Source organism: Eurosta solidaginis, chromosome 3 (genome assembly GCF_040869045.1).
Source record: "Eurosta solidaginis isolate ZX-2024a chromosome 3, ASM4086904v1, whole genome shotgun sequence".
Lineage (NCBI taxonomy): Eukaryota > Metazoa > Arthropoda > Insecta > Diptera > Tephritidae > Eurosta > Eurosta solidaginis.
Window position 1 is genome coordinate 78,728,360 of NC_090321.1, and position 13,767 is coordinate 78,742,126.

At 41.9% G+C, this 13,767-nt stretch overlaps 1 protein-coding gene across 12 annotated transcripts in view; it reads left to right on the forward strand.

The window, feature by feature from the left end:
- LOC137244041 (uncharacterized) overlaps positions 1-13,767 on the forward strand; it is a 90,141-nt gene that overhangs the window by 14,738 nt on the left and 61,636 nt on the right. For 2 of the 12 annotated variants that reach the window (XR_010950774.1, XR_010950775.1), the window contains exons 2-5: positions 425-1,229; positions 7,269-9,029; positions 9,089-9,173; positions 9,222-9,298. The exons of 4 other annotated variants lie outside the window; for them this stretch is intronic. The gene's annotated coding sequence lies outside the window, so the exon portion shown is untranslated. Of the gene's footprint in view, positions 1-424; positions 1,230-7,268; positions 9,030-9,088; positions 9,174-9,221; positions 9,299-9,381; positions 9,664-13,767 lie in introns of those variants that run through there. 6 more of the 12 variants (XR_010950778.1, XR_010950776.1, XR_010950773.1 and 3 more) reach the window with 6 other exon arrangements.

Genomic DNA, 13,767 nt, shown 5'->3' on the forward strand with positions numbered 1-13,767 from the left:
ACAAACTGTTTTACAATGTTGTTTTCAAAATTCATATACATTTATATATAAATGAACTGCTTTTAAAACACAAGTTCAATTTATTGATAAAAGTATACTTATTTTGTTATCAATGTTATCACTGTTATCACTCACAAAACACAACCCTTGGCTTTTGCATATTTATGACACACATAATTACATATATACATACGTGTGCCACATGCCACACACAATGTCTTTGCACAAATTTCACTTCACTTCACTTATGTAGTTTTTTACACTTTTTAACCACTTCACTGCACTGAACACAATTATTATTAAAATAGTAAACATTTTTAACACAATTTAACACTTTATTTTAGAGATTTACACAATTTTTCACTTTTTCACTGTATTATTGTTTTCATTTTTACTTTGTTTTGGCTGCTTTGACATTTTGCAGAAGTTGCAGCCACACTCAACCAAAACTCAACTTCCACTCAGTCAATTTTTATTTCCCCACACCTCGCTGTCAAATTGCGGACAAGATGTGAAGGCAACTGGCCGACTATCTCTCGGTTAACATCGAGTAAAATTTCTTTCAGCGATCAAAAATTTCTGAAAAGAAACGAATAGCCGATTGACGTCTCTTATTATATCTATCCTCTTTGCTAATAGCAGCTACCAACAAAAAGGTATGCAGTTATCACAAATTTTTGTGAAAATCTATGATATATGAACACACAGAATGTTTAAATTGCACAAAAAGCCACTATGTATATTGCACTGTGTAAAGATTTAATACCAAATTAAACTTATAAACTGTTTTCTATTATATGAATAAATATTTATAAATGATAAAACTTGTTTACAAAGTAAAAAGAATAACAATTCGAAGAGCGATGAAAAACACGTCCGCGCACGGCAAGGTTACCAGATTATATAAACAAATTTTCAACGCAAGGCGAGCAATATTGTCTTGAAACTCATCTCGGTAATTTAGTGAAAACCAATGTATGACTTTAGCATTCGTCTAAACAAGAAATAAGTAAAACAAAGATGAAAACACGGAAGCACACCAAATTTTGCTTATAACATTAGATTTCAAGCAACGTGACTGAAGCACCAGCAGCAACAGCAAAGTCCACAACAGCTAATACAATTGGAACCATCCATTACTGCTGTCGCCGACATCGCCACCATCTCATTGCCATCACCGTCAGCTCCTCGCAATCTCCGCAGTCGCGGCAGGAACGTCGGGACAACAGGTGAGTGTTGTATCATCCATCCTAGTGTAACTAATGGTCCTTCGTCGCCTTTGACGGAACCAGCCCCCTTAAAAAAATAATAATACTCCTCAAAGTATATCCCCAATTAAAATTTGGCGATTCCCAAGAGCTATATATATAGATTTTCCCGCCATTTACATAAATTTCCCGCCAAAAAATACACTTTCCCGCCAGAAAAATATATACATATATACATATCGCGGTGGAGTACAGACCCAGCAAATCCCACTCATACTTTTACAAAATTAACTTGTGTCCCTTGCGGTATAACATAAATACATATCCCCACATCAGTATTACTCTGGATACCCAGCAGCAAATTCGGCCACATTCTCATAGTTTAAATTACCCAGCAGTAAAATCTGCCCAACTGGTCCCAGACTAATCCCAATTGAGTCTAACTGGTCCTAGCCGACTACACTCTCGACCAATAGGAAAACTTATCCCTTCGGTTTTCCCATAGAAATAAACACTCGGCAATCTCCAAAATAACAAAAATTGCTAAAATAAAATTAAGCAAGTCCCTCTTTAGAATGACTACCGTGGTCGAAAATAAATTTATATCTGAAACGGATCTCTTTTCGGATTACTGCGCTCGGTTCGGCACAACCGAGATCCAAGATAACACCGAGGCATCCCTAAAAATAAAAGATAAAAATATCGATGTGTTCTGGGAACGGGTACAAAGCGCATATGACGCCGTCGTAGAGTCAGATGACAACGAACTTCCCGACGACTTTAAGGCCTCAGCCTTCAATAAATACCGCGCCTGCCTTATAGCATACGAAGACACAAAGGCAAGAATAGGCGATCAGCTCCAGCTAAGGGTACTAAGCAATCCCGTCCCCGCTACAACTACCACTCCCCGAGAAAATTCCGGGATGCACCTCAAAGTACCCGCCTGTGACACCGAAGTCTTTTACGGGAGTTATGATCAATGGCCGTCCTTCCGTGACATGTTCACGGCGGTCTATATCAACCACCCCAAACTCTCGAGCGCCCAAAAACTGTACCACCTCAGGTACAAGACCCAAGGAAAAGCCGGCCAGATAGTAAAGCAATTTCCACTGAGTGATGACAACTTTGCTCTGGCTTGGGAAGCTCTTAAATCCCGTTACGAAAATAAAAGAGTCCTGGTCGACAATCAAATAAAAGTCCTCATGAACCTCAAGCCCATTCCGACTGAAAACAGCGAAGACATTCAGCGACTGCAATCCTCCGTTAATAACTGTCTCCAGATATTAGCAACCCAACAAGTCTCGACAGATAGTTGGTACCCCATATTAATATATCTGGTAACCTCAAAACTGCCGGAAAATACGGTTGCGCTTTGGGAGCAATCCTTAAGCTCTAGAAGAGACCTACCGAGCTGGCCCCAAATGGATCAGTTTCTGACTACTCGCTACGAGATAGTGGAAAGGGTGGATCAATGGCGACCAGCCAAATCCCGATATAATCCACCCTCCACCAATTTCTCAAAGCCTCCCTCAAGTCAAAACAATCCCCAGTTCAGGCAGGCTCAAACCCCTAACCAAAACCGCAACCCCCCGCAGAACAACAACTACTCCCAAAATCGTACAAATGCTCATGTGGCCGAGCATCAAAAAGCATACGCCTGCAGAATGTGCAAGCAGAACTCCCACACGCTACAAAGCCGCTTGCATTACAAAAAGCGGGCAATCCCTGAACGGAAAAAAATCGTGAAGGAAAACAATCTGTGCGAAAATAGTCTATCTCAAACCCACCTCTTAAAAGATTGCACAAGCACAAGAACGTGTCTCTACTGCCAAGGTCGCCACAACTCCACCCTCCACGATACCGGAATATCACACCAAACCAATGGCCCTCGAAGAGCGGCAGCCCAAGTAGCAACTAGTCAGGACGTTGCCAACCCAGATCCCAACGAGGAACTTCCCACCACCTCAAACGCTGCCCGCATCCAATCGTTGCATACAGAAAAGGATAGCAAGATTATTCTCCCCACAGCGATAGTGTCCATAGAACACCGAGGGACTGCTTCAGGCTCAGAGCCTTAGTGGATCAAGGGTCAGAACGTAGCTACATCTCGTCGAAAGCTCAAATGAAGCTAGGCCTCCCATATACCCACTCCCTATTTGAAATATCGGGAATGGGAGGCGGAGTAGTACAAACCTCCAACAAGCTATGCTCACTGACCCTAGTCTCAAATGATCACAAGGTGAAAATAAAGGCCCAAGCAATAGTGCTACCTCGGCTCACTAGGCAACTCCCAACACTCAGGCTAAATAACGACCAAATGCGTAAATGGTCCCATCTCAAGCTAGCAGACCAGAACACTCAGAACCCCTCCCAAATTGATCTGGTATTAGGCAGTGATCTTATCCCACAAATAATGCTAAATGGCATAGAAAAGATCTCGCCCACACTGCTAGCACAAAACACGATATTTGGCTGGATAATAAGTGGCCAAACCCCCGAAAAGGTCGGATCACACTCCTCTCAAGCGTGGGAAGTGACGAATGTCCAGCTGAATGAACAGCTAAGGCAATTCTGGGAAATCGAAGAAATACCCAGAACGTGAGTGGAAACCCCAGAAGATAAAATGTGCGAAGACTTTTGTCAAAGCACAACCACTCGCATGGATGACGGTCGATATATGGTTCGGCTCCCCTTTAAACAAACATTCCCGAACGATATCGACCTAGGTCAGTCCCGTACTGCAGCCCTACGACAGTTCCATGGCATGGAACGTACTCTCGCAAAAAAGGGCGATCTCAAGCAGCAATACGACCAGGTACTCGAGGAATATCTGTCCCTAGGCCACATGGAAGAATGCAGTCCCAATGAAATAAAATCCCTGGGTAAATACTGCTCATTCTATCTCCCTCACCATGCAGTCGTAAGGCCAGACAAAAAGACAACAAAAGTCAGAGTTGTGTTCAACGCCTCCAAAAAGTCGGGTTCCGGTCACTCCCTCAACGATGTTTTATGTACCGGACCAACCCTCCAACCCGATCTACGACTTATGTTGCTGAAATGGCGAACATATAAATATGTGTTTAATGGCGACGTCGAGAAAATGTCCCGCCAAATTCTCTTGCACCCCGATGACCGAGACTACCAACGGATAATATTCCGAACCCCCGAACACAGTCCAATAAAGGACTACAAGTTAAAAACGGTCACCTTCGGGGTTAACTGCGCGCCTTTCCTGGCTATTCGCATTCTACACGAGCTGGCGAAAGACATAGCCGATTCCCATCCACGCGCAGCCCCAATACTAAAATTCGAGACGTATGTTGGCGATATTTTATCTGGCAGTCATGATCTTCAATCAGCCGAGCAATCCCTAACAGAGACTATAGACGCTCCAATTCAGCCGGCTTTCCCCTAAAAAAGATCACGGCAAACCATCCCAACATCCTCCAAAAAATATCGAAAACTGATCTGCTGGAAACAAACTTTCTCGAGTTCGAAAAGACTAGCACCGCCAAGACCCTGGGCATCCAGTGGAACGCCCTAACGGATACATTCTCGTATACCGTCGACTCAAATCCGGCATCCACTGCAGCCACGAAGCGGCAAATCCTCTCCTCTATTGCGAAACTTTTCGATCCCGCAGGGTGGCTGACGCCCATAATGATCCAAGCAAAAATCTTGATGCAAGAACTATGGCTAGACGGGACTGACTGGGATGAGCCAGTGAAACCCCTCCGTCTCATCAAGTGGGCGCAGTTCGGCGAAAATCGCCCAACGATCTCGGAGATTCAAATACCACGCTGGATAAACTACAACCCCGATAAACCAGTTGAGCTCCATGGCTTCTGCGACGCCTGGGAAAAGGCTTCTTGCGCGACACTTTACGTAAGAACCACCGTAGGAACTCAAGTCTTCTCTCACCTTTTAGTCTCTAAAGGGAAAGTGGCCCCCCTAAAAACCATAAGTTTGCCACGACTAGAGTTATTCGGCGCGGTCTTATTAGCCAAGTTAGTCGCAGTTGTCCAATCCCATCTCGGCCTCAATCAGCGAAAATTAACCATGTGGTCTGACTCCGAAATCGTTCTAGCCTGGCTTGAGAAACCACCTCATTCCTGGAAAACCTATGTCTCCAATCGAACTGCGCAGATCATCGACCTCATCGGCAATGCCACTTGGTGTCATGTACGCAGCAAGGATAATCCCGCAGATATGAGCACCAGAGGATGCACCCCACTCGAGCTAGCTAACTCATCGCTATGGTGGAATGGCCCAGAGTGGCTTTCCCGACCCCCCGAGGACTGGCCAACACCAATGGCCAGAAATATTGTACCCCCCGAACTTCGCCGAGTCGAATCACTGCATGCAGCGGAAGAGTCAGAAGACTTCTTGGAACGGTTCTCCTCCTATCCCCGCGCCCTACGCGTAACAGCGTACGTGTTAAAATTTGCAACTCGGCTTAGAAATGCTGTAGGAGGCAATCGTACCCCTAACGATCCCGCCCTCTCTTACGCCGACGTCATGCGCGCGAAAATCCGTCTGCTGAGCTTGACTCAGTCGAAATTCTTCGCTTCCGAAAGAGCCTCCCTCGAAAATTCAAAACCAATCGGAAAGCGAAGTCCCCTACTGGCACTTGACCCCTTCCTGGATACAAACGGGATTCTCCGTGCCAACGGAAGATTAGTAAACGCCGACATGACCTACAATGAGTGTCATCCTATCATTCTCCCCGAAAAGGCTAGATTTACTACTCTTTATATAAGGTTTCTACACGAGAGCTTCCTCCATGCGGACCTCCGCCTCCTGCAACAAGCTATGAGGCAGGAATTCTATACCCCCCGACTCAAACCTCAGCTGAAAAAATGTATTTTCCAATGTAAAGTCTGCACCATTCATAAGCGACAAACGCAATCCCAAATAATGGCAGCTTTACCCCCCCCCCCCCCCCCCCTCAACGATGCACTTTTGCGCCCCCTTCACTACTACTGGCGTAGACTTCGCCGGCCCGTTTCAAATCAAAGCTTCGATGCTCCGATCTCCAACCCTCGTAAAAGGTTATGTGGCCGTTTTCGTTTGCTTCACTACCAAGGCGATCCACCTGGAATTGTGTTCGGATCTCACTAGTAAGGCTTTTCTCACTGCCTTCGCCCGGTTTGTAGGGCGTCGAGGGTACCCGAAGCAAATGATGAGCGACAACGGCACAACATTCATTGGTGCTAAGCGAGCTACCGAAGTAGATTTCGTCACCTTCCTCAACGAAGTCTCGACAGATATTGTCCAAAAGTATGCGCCACAAGGCATCGATTGGAAATTTATACCCCCCGGCGCACCCCACATGGGCGGATTATGGGAATCTGCCGTCAAAAGCTTTACAACCCATTTTAAAAAGGCTGCCGGAACACACAGATTCACCTTTGAAGAATTCTCGACTCTATTAATTCGTATCGAGGCCGTTCTCAATTCTCGCCCTATCTCCCCGCTTTCCTAGGACCCAGCGGATCTCACCGCCCTCACACCTGGCCATTTTCTCCGAGGCGCACCCCTCCTCGCCATCCCCGAGCCGAACTATGAACACCTCTCTATGATCAACCGTTGGGACCGGTTGAAAGTTTTACATCACCAATTCAACAAACGCTGGAAGAATGACTATCTCATGGAGTTACATAAGCGGTATCGATGGCAAACCGCTCAACCTGCCCCTAAAATCGGCGATCTAGTCGTAATTAAGGAAGACAACCTACCCCCTACCGAATGGCGCCTAGGACGCGTGGAAGACACCCATATAGGAAGAGACGGCCATATCCGAGTAGGCGACGTACGCACGCAAAACGGTGTGCTCACCAGGCCTATCACAAAATTGTGTCTCCTGCCACCAGCGGAACTTAATTCAACCTCGCATGGTCCCCTATCATCTCCCGACCTAACTACAGTCCACTAAGACTAAAGATTGACACCATCTCAGAACATAACTGAACCATCCCGTATCTCTCACAATCAGTCTCTAACCTGGCGATTCCTCTCAGATATACCACTAATGTGCATTCATATCCTCTCCTTTCACAGATGGATTGTCAGCGCCCTCCGGTTCCTACACCACGTCGCTCGCTGGAATCGCGAGTCGTAGTACCCGCAGCCCCGACACGTCGCATTACCCCCGCGGTGGCTGATTACCGCAAATGTCGTCTCTGTTTGCAGCATCACGCGCTTTTGGTGTGCCCTCTCTTTCAGGCAATGCCCACGCATCAGCGGTTGGTTATAGTCAAGGCACACCAATTCTGTAGCAACTGTTTGGCATTATCGCATCGGACCAACCAATGCTCATCTACTGAACGATGCCGGGACTGCGGGGGCTTCCACCACACCGTGCTACACGGCGGCACCGGAGGCCGCCAAGCACCCACCAAAGAGGAGTCTCATCCACAACCACGCCGCCGCGTCGCTACACATCACCGTCGTCGTCAACAGCAGCCTCCGAGGTCGCCTTGGCGCGCGCCTACCGCGCATTCAACCCCGCGACGCAGCGTCGGGGAGCGTACCATCCGGTGCACCGCGACCGGCTTGCGCACCGCCACATACAAAACGAAGGTGGGAAAAATCCTGATCCAGGAAGCAGTACGCGCCTTGCAGGAGCTGAAGCACACATTAGGCGCTTAGTGCGCCTAGGCGGCCCAGGATGGTTACGCGGTGTAGGCTGACATCCGTCCCATCTCTCTCCTTTTTTATACGTAGCTCTATGAATTTATATATAACCCGTATCTTGCATTGTATTCGATTATTGAATTATATTTTTTATATTGAATTACCCACAAAATCAATGAATTGTATTTAACCTTAAATTCCCTATTGGGTCTCCTCATGGACGTGTGGCAGCCTCCACCGCGAAAATCTACCAAATCGAATTCGCCGCAAGTACAGGATGGCGATCTGGCATGATCGCCATCTGTCAAAAAACCACCACCTTTTGTATCATCCATAGTGTACAAGTACAAGTGTGTTAACTTATCTGTCAAGCATTCTGACAGGCACTCGCTGGATTCGGAATGGATACCATTGCCGAGTGCGCCGAATGATTGAAAAATTGAAAAAGTCGATACGATTGGTAGTCAAAAATGTTTTCGTTGAGACCAAAAATGCGACTCTAGACCTGAGATTTCCATCAGGTGAGCGAGGCTGTTTGTAGTTTTGACGTTTATCGCTTAGTGAACACACTTGTATAAGTACACTATGGTATCATCTTTAAAAATTGTCATTATCATTTTTTCTGGAAAATCAAAAAAAATCTAATATCTTGTTTTCGGTGATCTAAATTCATAAAATGTCTTTGTTATATTTTGCCATAATCGATATTGTACTATTCGCGGTTGTAAATCGTGCAAAAAAAAATATAAAACGAATAAACCAATGAACCGGTATTAATTCCTTTAAATTTATTTTACGTGCGACAATCAAGAAACTAACCCTTGCCCGTGGTTGGCGGCAATTCTTTTGAAAACCCCTTTTAAACAAATTTTCAACGCAAGGCGAGCAATATTATCTTGAAACTCATCTCGGTAATTTAGTGAAAACCAATGTACGACTTTAGCATTCGTCTAAACAAGAAATAAGTAAAACAAAGACGAAAACACGGAAGCACACCAAATTTTGCTTATAACATTAGATTTCAAGCAACGTGACTGAAGCACCAGCAGCAACAGCAAAGTCCACAACAGCTAATACAATTGGAACCATCCATTACTGCTGTCGCCGACATCGCCACCATCTCATTGCCATCACCGTCAGCTCCTCGCCATCTCCGCAGTCACAGCAGGAACATCGGGACAACAGGTGAGTGTTGTATCATCCATCCTAGTGTAACTAATGATGATTAATTTTTTTTGACTTAGGCCTAAATTTAAAACCTATTTGATTTTGACTATGATTATGCGCCATGGATTTTAAAGAAAGATGTAATTAAGTGCTCGTTTGAAAGTAAATAAGGATATTTCTTTGTAATTTTACATTAAAAATTTTACGCAGTTTTCTTTAGACCTTAGAAGTACAACAGTGCCAAATAGCATCCACAAAATAGCGAACAAGATAAAGCATTTTATCAGGTGAGCATGGCTGTGTATGTGCGTGCTGCTACATATCCTACTTGTAGACCTTTACAATGATAATACCATTGTTTACTATATAGTTTGGCAGCTTAATTCGAGGTTATGTTGCGAATAGAGTGGAAGGCACTCGCAAGCCGTGAAAATAGGCACTCGAATGGAGTGGAATGAAGAACAGTAGGAAGACCAGAATTGCATTGGATCAATCATTGCATCAATATTAAAGATAAATTTAGAAAAAATAATTAAATACTTGAGTATAAACAAACATTTTCTTTCAATTACTGCAATTAAAGTGTCCTAGATGCTATATATTCCAAAATTATAACATTTTATGTCTGTTTAAAAATTTAACTTCAATTTCCCTAAGATTTCCGTAATATGGCCATTAGTGATGTTTGTGTGTGTGTGCAAATTTTGAGCGATCAGCTGTTAGTTGCGCTACTTGGATAATACACAAGATTGAGTAAAACGCATCTATGTATATGAAAATCTGCTTATGTGTCGCGACTTTAAGAGCATGTGTAAAAATAATATGACAGTTCTGGCGGCTACACCGCCGTCGTGAATGTAATCAGCCCTAATATGTATGGTAACCAATGACCGTTCAAATCAATGTGACAATATTTGCTCTTTTAATACAATAGTACCTACCCATTTGGATACATTTTCAATGCGTGGTTACAAAGATACAAAAAATCTCAAATGGATACATTTTTAGGCTGGAAGGTTTAATCAAAGTTTGAGAACTACACATTTTCAGTTGGAAATTTACAGAATTTATGACACATAACATTTTAGGTTAATATCTGTGCAAGTTAGAAGCCAAGGCGAATCTATACAAGGTGGCGGCAAAGCCAATTCAACCAATTCGTCGTGCAGAAGATTGTGAAGCAAGGCGAATTCAGTACCAGGTGTTGTTATCCCAACAGCTGATTGCGTCTTCTTGAAAATTTTCCATACAACGCCTTGTACAACAATATGTCAGTTAATCGAAATTAATGAAAATTTTATTTTCACTTGACATCCTTCTGCACGGCGAATTGGTTGAATTCGCTTTGCCACCACCTGGGATAGATTCGCCTTGTTGTCAAAATAAAATTTTCGTTGATTTCGAGGCGAATCCAGACCAGGTGGTGGCAAAGCGAGTTCAACCAATTCGCCGTGCAGAAGAATGTCAAGTCAAAAGGAAATTTTAATTGATTCCGATTAACTGACATATTAAAGTACAAGGCGCTGTTTGGAAAATAATCAGAAGAAGCAATCAGCTGATGGGATAACAACACCTGGTACTGAATTCGACTTGCTTGATTTCGATTAACTGACGTATTGTTGTATCAAGAAAACGCAATCAGTTGTTGGGATAACAACAGCAGTCAGTGTGCGGATCCATGAGGGGAACTAGGGGAAAAATTTGTTAGAAAGTAATCTTGTGGTAAAGAACAAACTCAAGAAAACAGTTATTGAAAATAAAAAAGTGATGCAAAACTTTACAGTTCTACAGATACATCAACCGTTTGTACATAGTTTTAAACAGAAAACTGTCCTCTTAGCGATGACAACTAAGGTTTGTTGAAGTTGAAGTTTTTGTATGCTCTTCTAGACCTGCAACTTAATGAATGTCTTGCAAATATATAAAACCTAAACTAACTCAACCTAACCAGCTAAGCTAAGTGTATTTATAAAAAAATTTATAATTAAACATTTTTTGGGAATGGGCGGGGCACAACCCCTTAAATGGAAGATCGTTTGTGTATCGTGACAAATATGGACGAAATTGGAAAAGAACGACGCCCATTTGTATATAAAAGAGGCTTAATAAGACCATATATGGATATAACAGGCTATATCTTTGTGGAAAAATAGATTTATATCAATGTTATTTTATTTTTAAAGTGTATATATAACAAGAAAATGAGCAAATAAATAAAAATTTGAAAATGGGAGTGGTACAACTATTGTTGTTCCGATGCCACCTTGTACTCAATTAAAGGATCGAGCAGGCATGCTTAACCAACGAACCGATATCATTCGTTACGATAATTAACGTTAATAAACGAAACAAAGTCATTTCGTTTCGCTTATTAACGTTAAGAACGTCAAATTAACGAAATGATTTTGTTTCGTTTTCTGCCATATCAAAACAAAATCAAATCGTTTACGTTGATTATTAATTTCAAACTATGCTGGCAAAGCTGATTGATGGCGGAGTCATTAAAGGTGAAAGCATTAGCCAAGCTGATTGCAACTTTTCTCATGAATTTTGAGAGTACGAACATTTCCCAGAGTATTTTTGACATTACCACCAACGAATTACATAAACAAATTACATGGAGTTTGTGTGTATGTCCGCTCGCTGTTACCACCTTACGGCTTCACCATGGCTATAGCATTGCCAGCACAATTCCAACATAAAGTATGTTATGGTATCGCATCTACAACGGAGCAGTAAGGAAGGCGGTCGGCATGATGTGTTGGTGCACAGTGGCTAGTCATTGTCGGCTGGGGCGGGTCCTTGCCAACCTTACTGTTCCTGCGCCATAAACAGAAAAAAGTTCCTATCATGCCTATCAAAACGAGCAGCTGTCAAATTCAAAAAACCTGGCAGAAGCGCAGAGACCGACTCAAAACGCTTATCAATACAAAATAAAACAACATCCGGCTGAACCGGATGTCACGGACAGACCGTTAACATTCCAAAATTTAAATTCAAATTCAAAAAAAATAAAAAAAAACTGACGCAAGAAAAAATTACCGAACCGGACATGACCGGTTACTACTCTGAAATCAAATATCAATAAAGCTGAAAAGTAAAATAACAAAACTGAAAGGAAAATAAAAGGCCGAATACACAGAGGGGCGCCGCGGGTGTTGTTGCGACGCCCGGTGCTTAGTCCCACCCTCAAATAACCATGGCCACCGACGCACCTAAATTTCGGTGGCCCCTTACCTGCATACCCTACGTGCCTTCTAAAAGAATGAAGATGCCAACATTCCCATTTTTAATTACAATTTTTATTTATAATCCATCATTTAAAAAAAATTAATATGTAGATGTATATACTAATCAATCCTGAGTTTTATCTAAATTTGCTTTCTTCAAAATAAGTTGTACGCATTAAGTTACAGAGGAAACGGTGAATAAAATGCTTGTTTAAGAAGTAAAAGAAATAATTTCGAACAAAGAAATTGTACATAAGTATCTAATTGACATAATTCATTACGATCCCGGTATTAAGAAACATGAATAGTAAATATTACTTTGTAAAGCCAAAGTAATAATTCCTTTTAGGGGCTTTAAACGTTTTTAGATGGTTCTAAAATAAGTTTGGTTGCAAGTTTATTGCAGCTTATCAAATAAATGATCCTTCTTTTACTAATAAAAGGTGTTTAATATCTTCGACTGCTATTCTTTTGTTCGCAGCTGTATGTACATATAACATTTTTTTTGTGGTAAAAAAAAATTATACAGGAAGTTGTATTCCTTCTTATTATAACTAAGTTTGATAACATTGTTGCGGTTGTTGCTCTGGTTTACAGGTCATTTGCTGAAAATAATGTGGAATTCATCTAAATGCTCTTTCGAATCTATTTCCATACTGCTGAATAGATTTTAATTTCATAGGTATGCTTGTACATAGCAAATAACGTGGAAACCAAGCGAAGCACACTGGAGTAAAAAAAAATACCTTAAGAAAAATGTAATTATTTGGCTCAAAATTCCTATAGTAAATCGTAGACCGCCTTACAGAGTTTGCAGACTTCTTAACATTTACATTTTCTTATTTCTAACTTAGAATGTTCCTTTTGTTAGGATTTAATTAGATTTTCTTATTTCACATCTATTTTAAATTATAGTTTTCCAAACTTCAAATTTACTTTTGGATTGTATTTAGTAAAAATTTTTATTTTTTTTTTCTAAGTTCCAATTTATGATAATTGCATTCGATTGTATCCAATTACGTTAATTATACTTTTCTCATATCAGCAAGTTCAATTGTATTAAATTCATTTCATTTGTCTTATCTCGAGTCTATGGAAATTTGATTGCCACACCAATGGATACGGTCGGCAAAACTCTCGTAACAATTTAATAAGCTTTTATAGCTTTAGTCTTCGTTGACACATACTAACTTGTGCCGTGTGATCATATAGAGAAAAAATATTTATGAACCTTCAGGTGACGTTTCAGTCGCAACAGTATAGTGGAGCAGTAAAAAAATATTTCAAAAAAAAAATTATAGAAAGAGTTTATTTGTTCCTGATCACCAAGACGTAGATCCTCTATTTCTTGTTGCGACTAGATTCTAATTTCTCGCGGAAAGGCATATGTCGCTAATGTGTAATGCATTACCCATCCGCATGGCTTTCGCATGTATGTATATAAAAAAAAATATGGTTCCGAGTGACACATTCAAAAATGTAAGGTACTATATGTACTAGTGACACTATTCTGTAACTTGACTGGA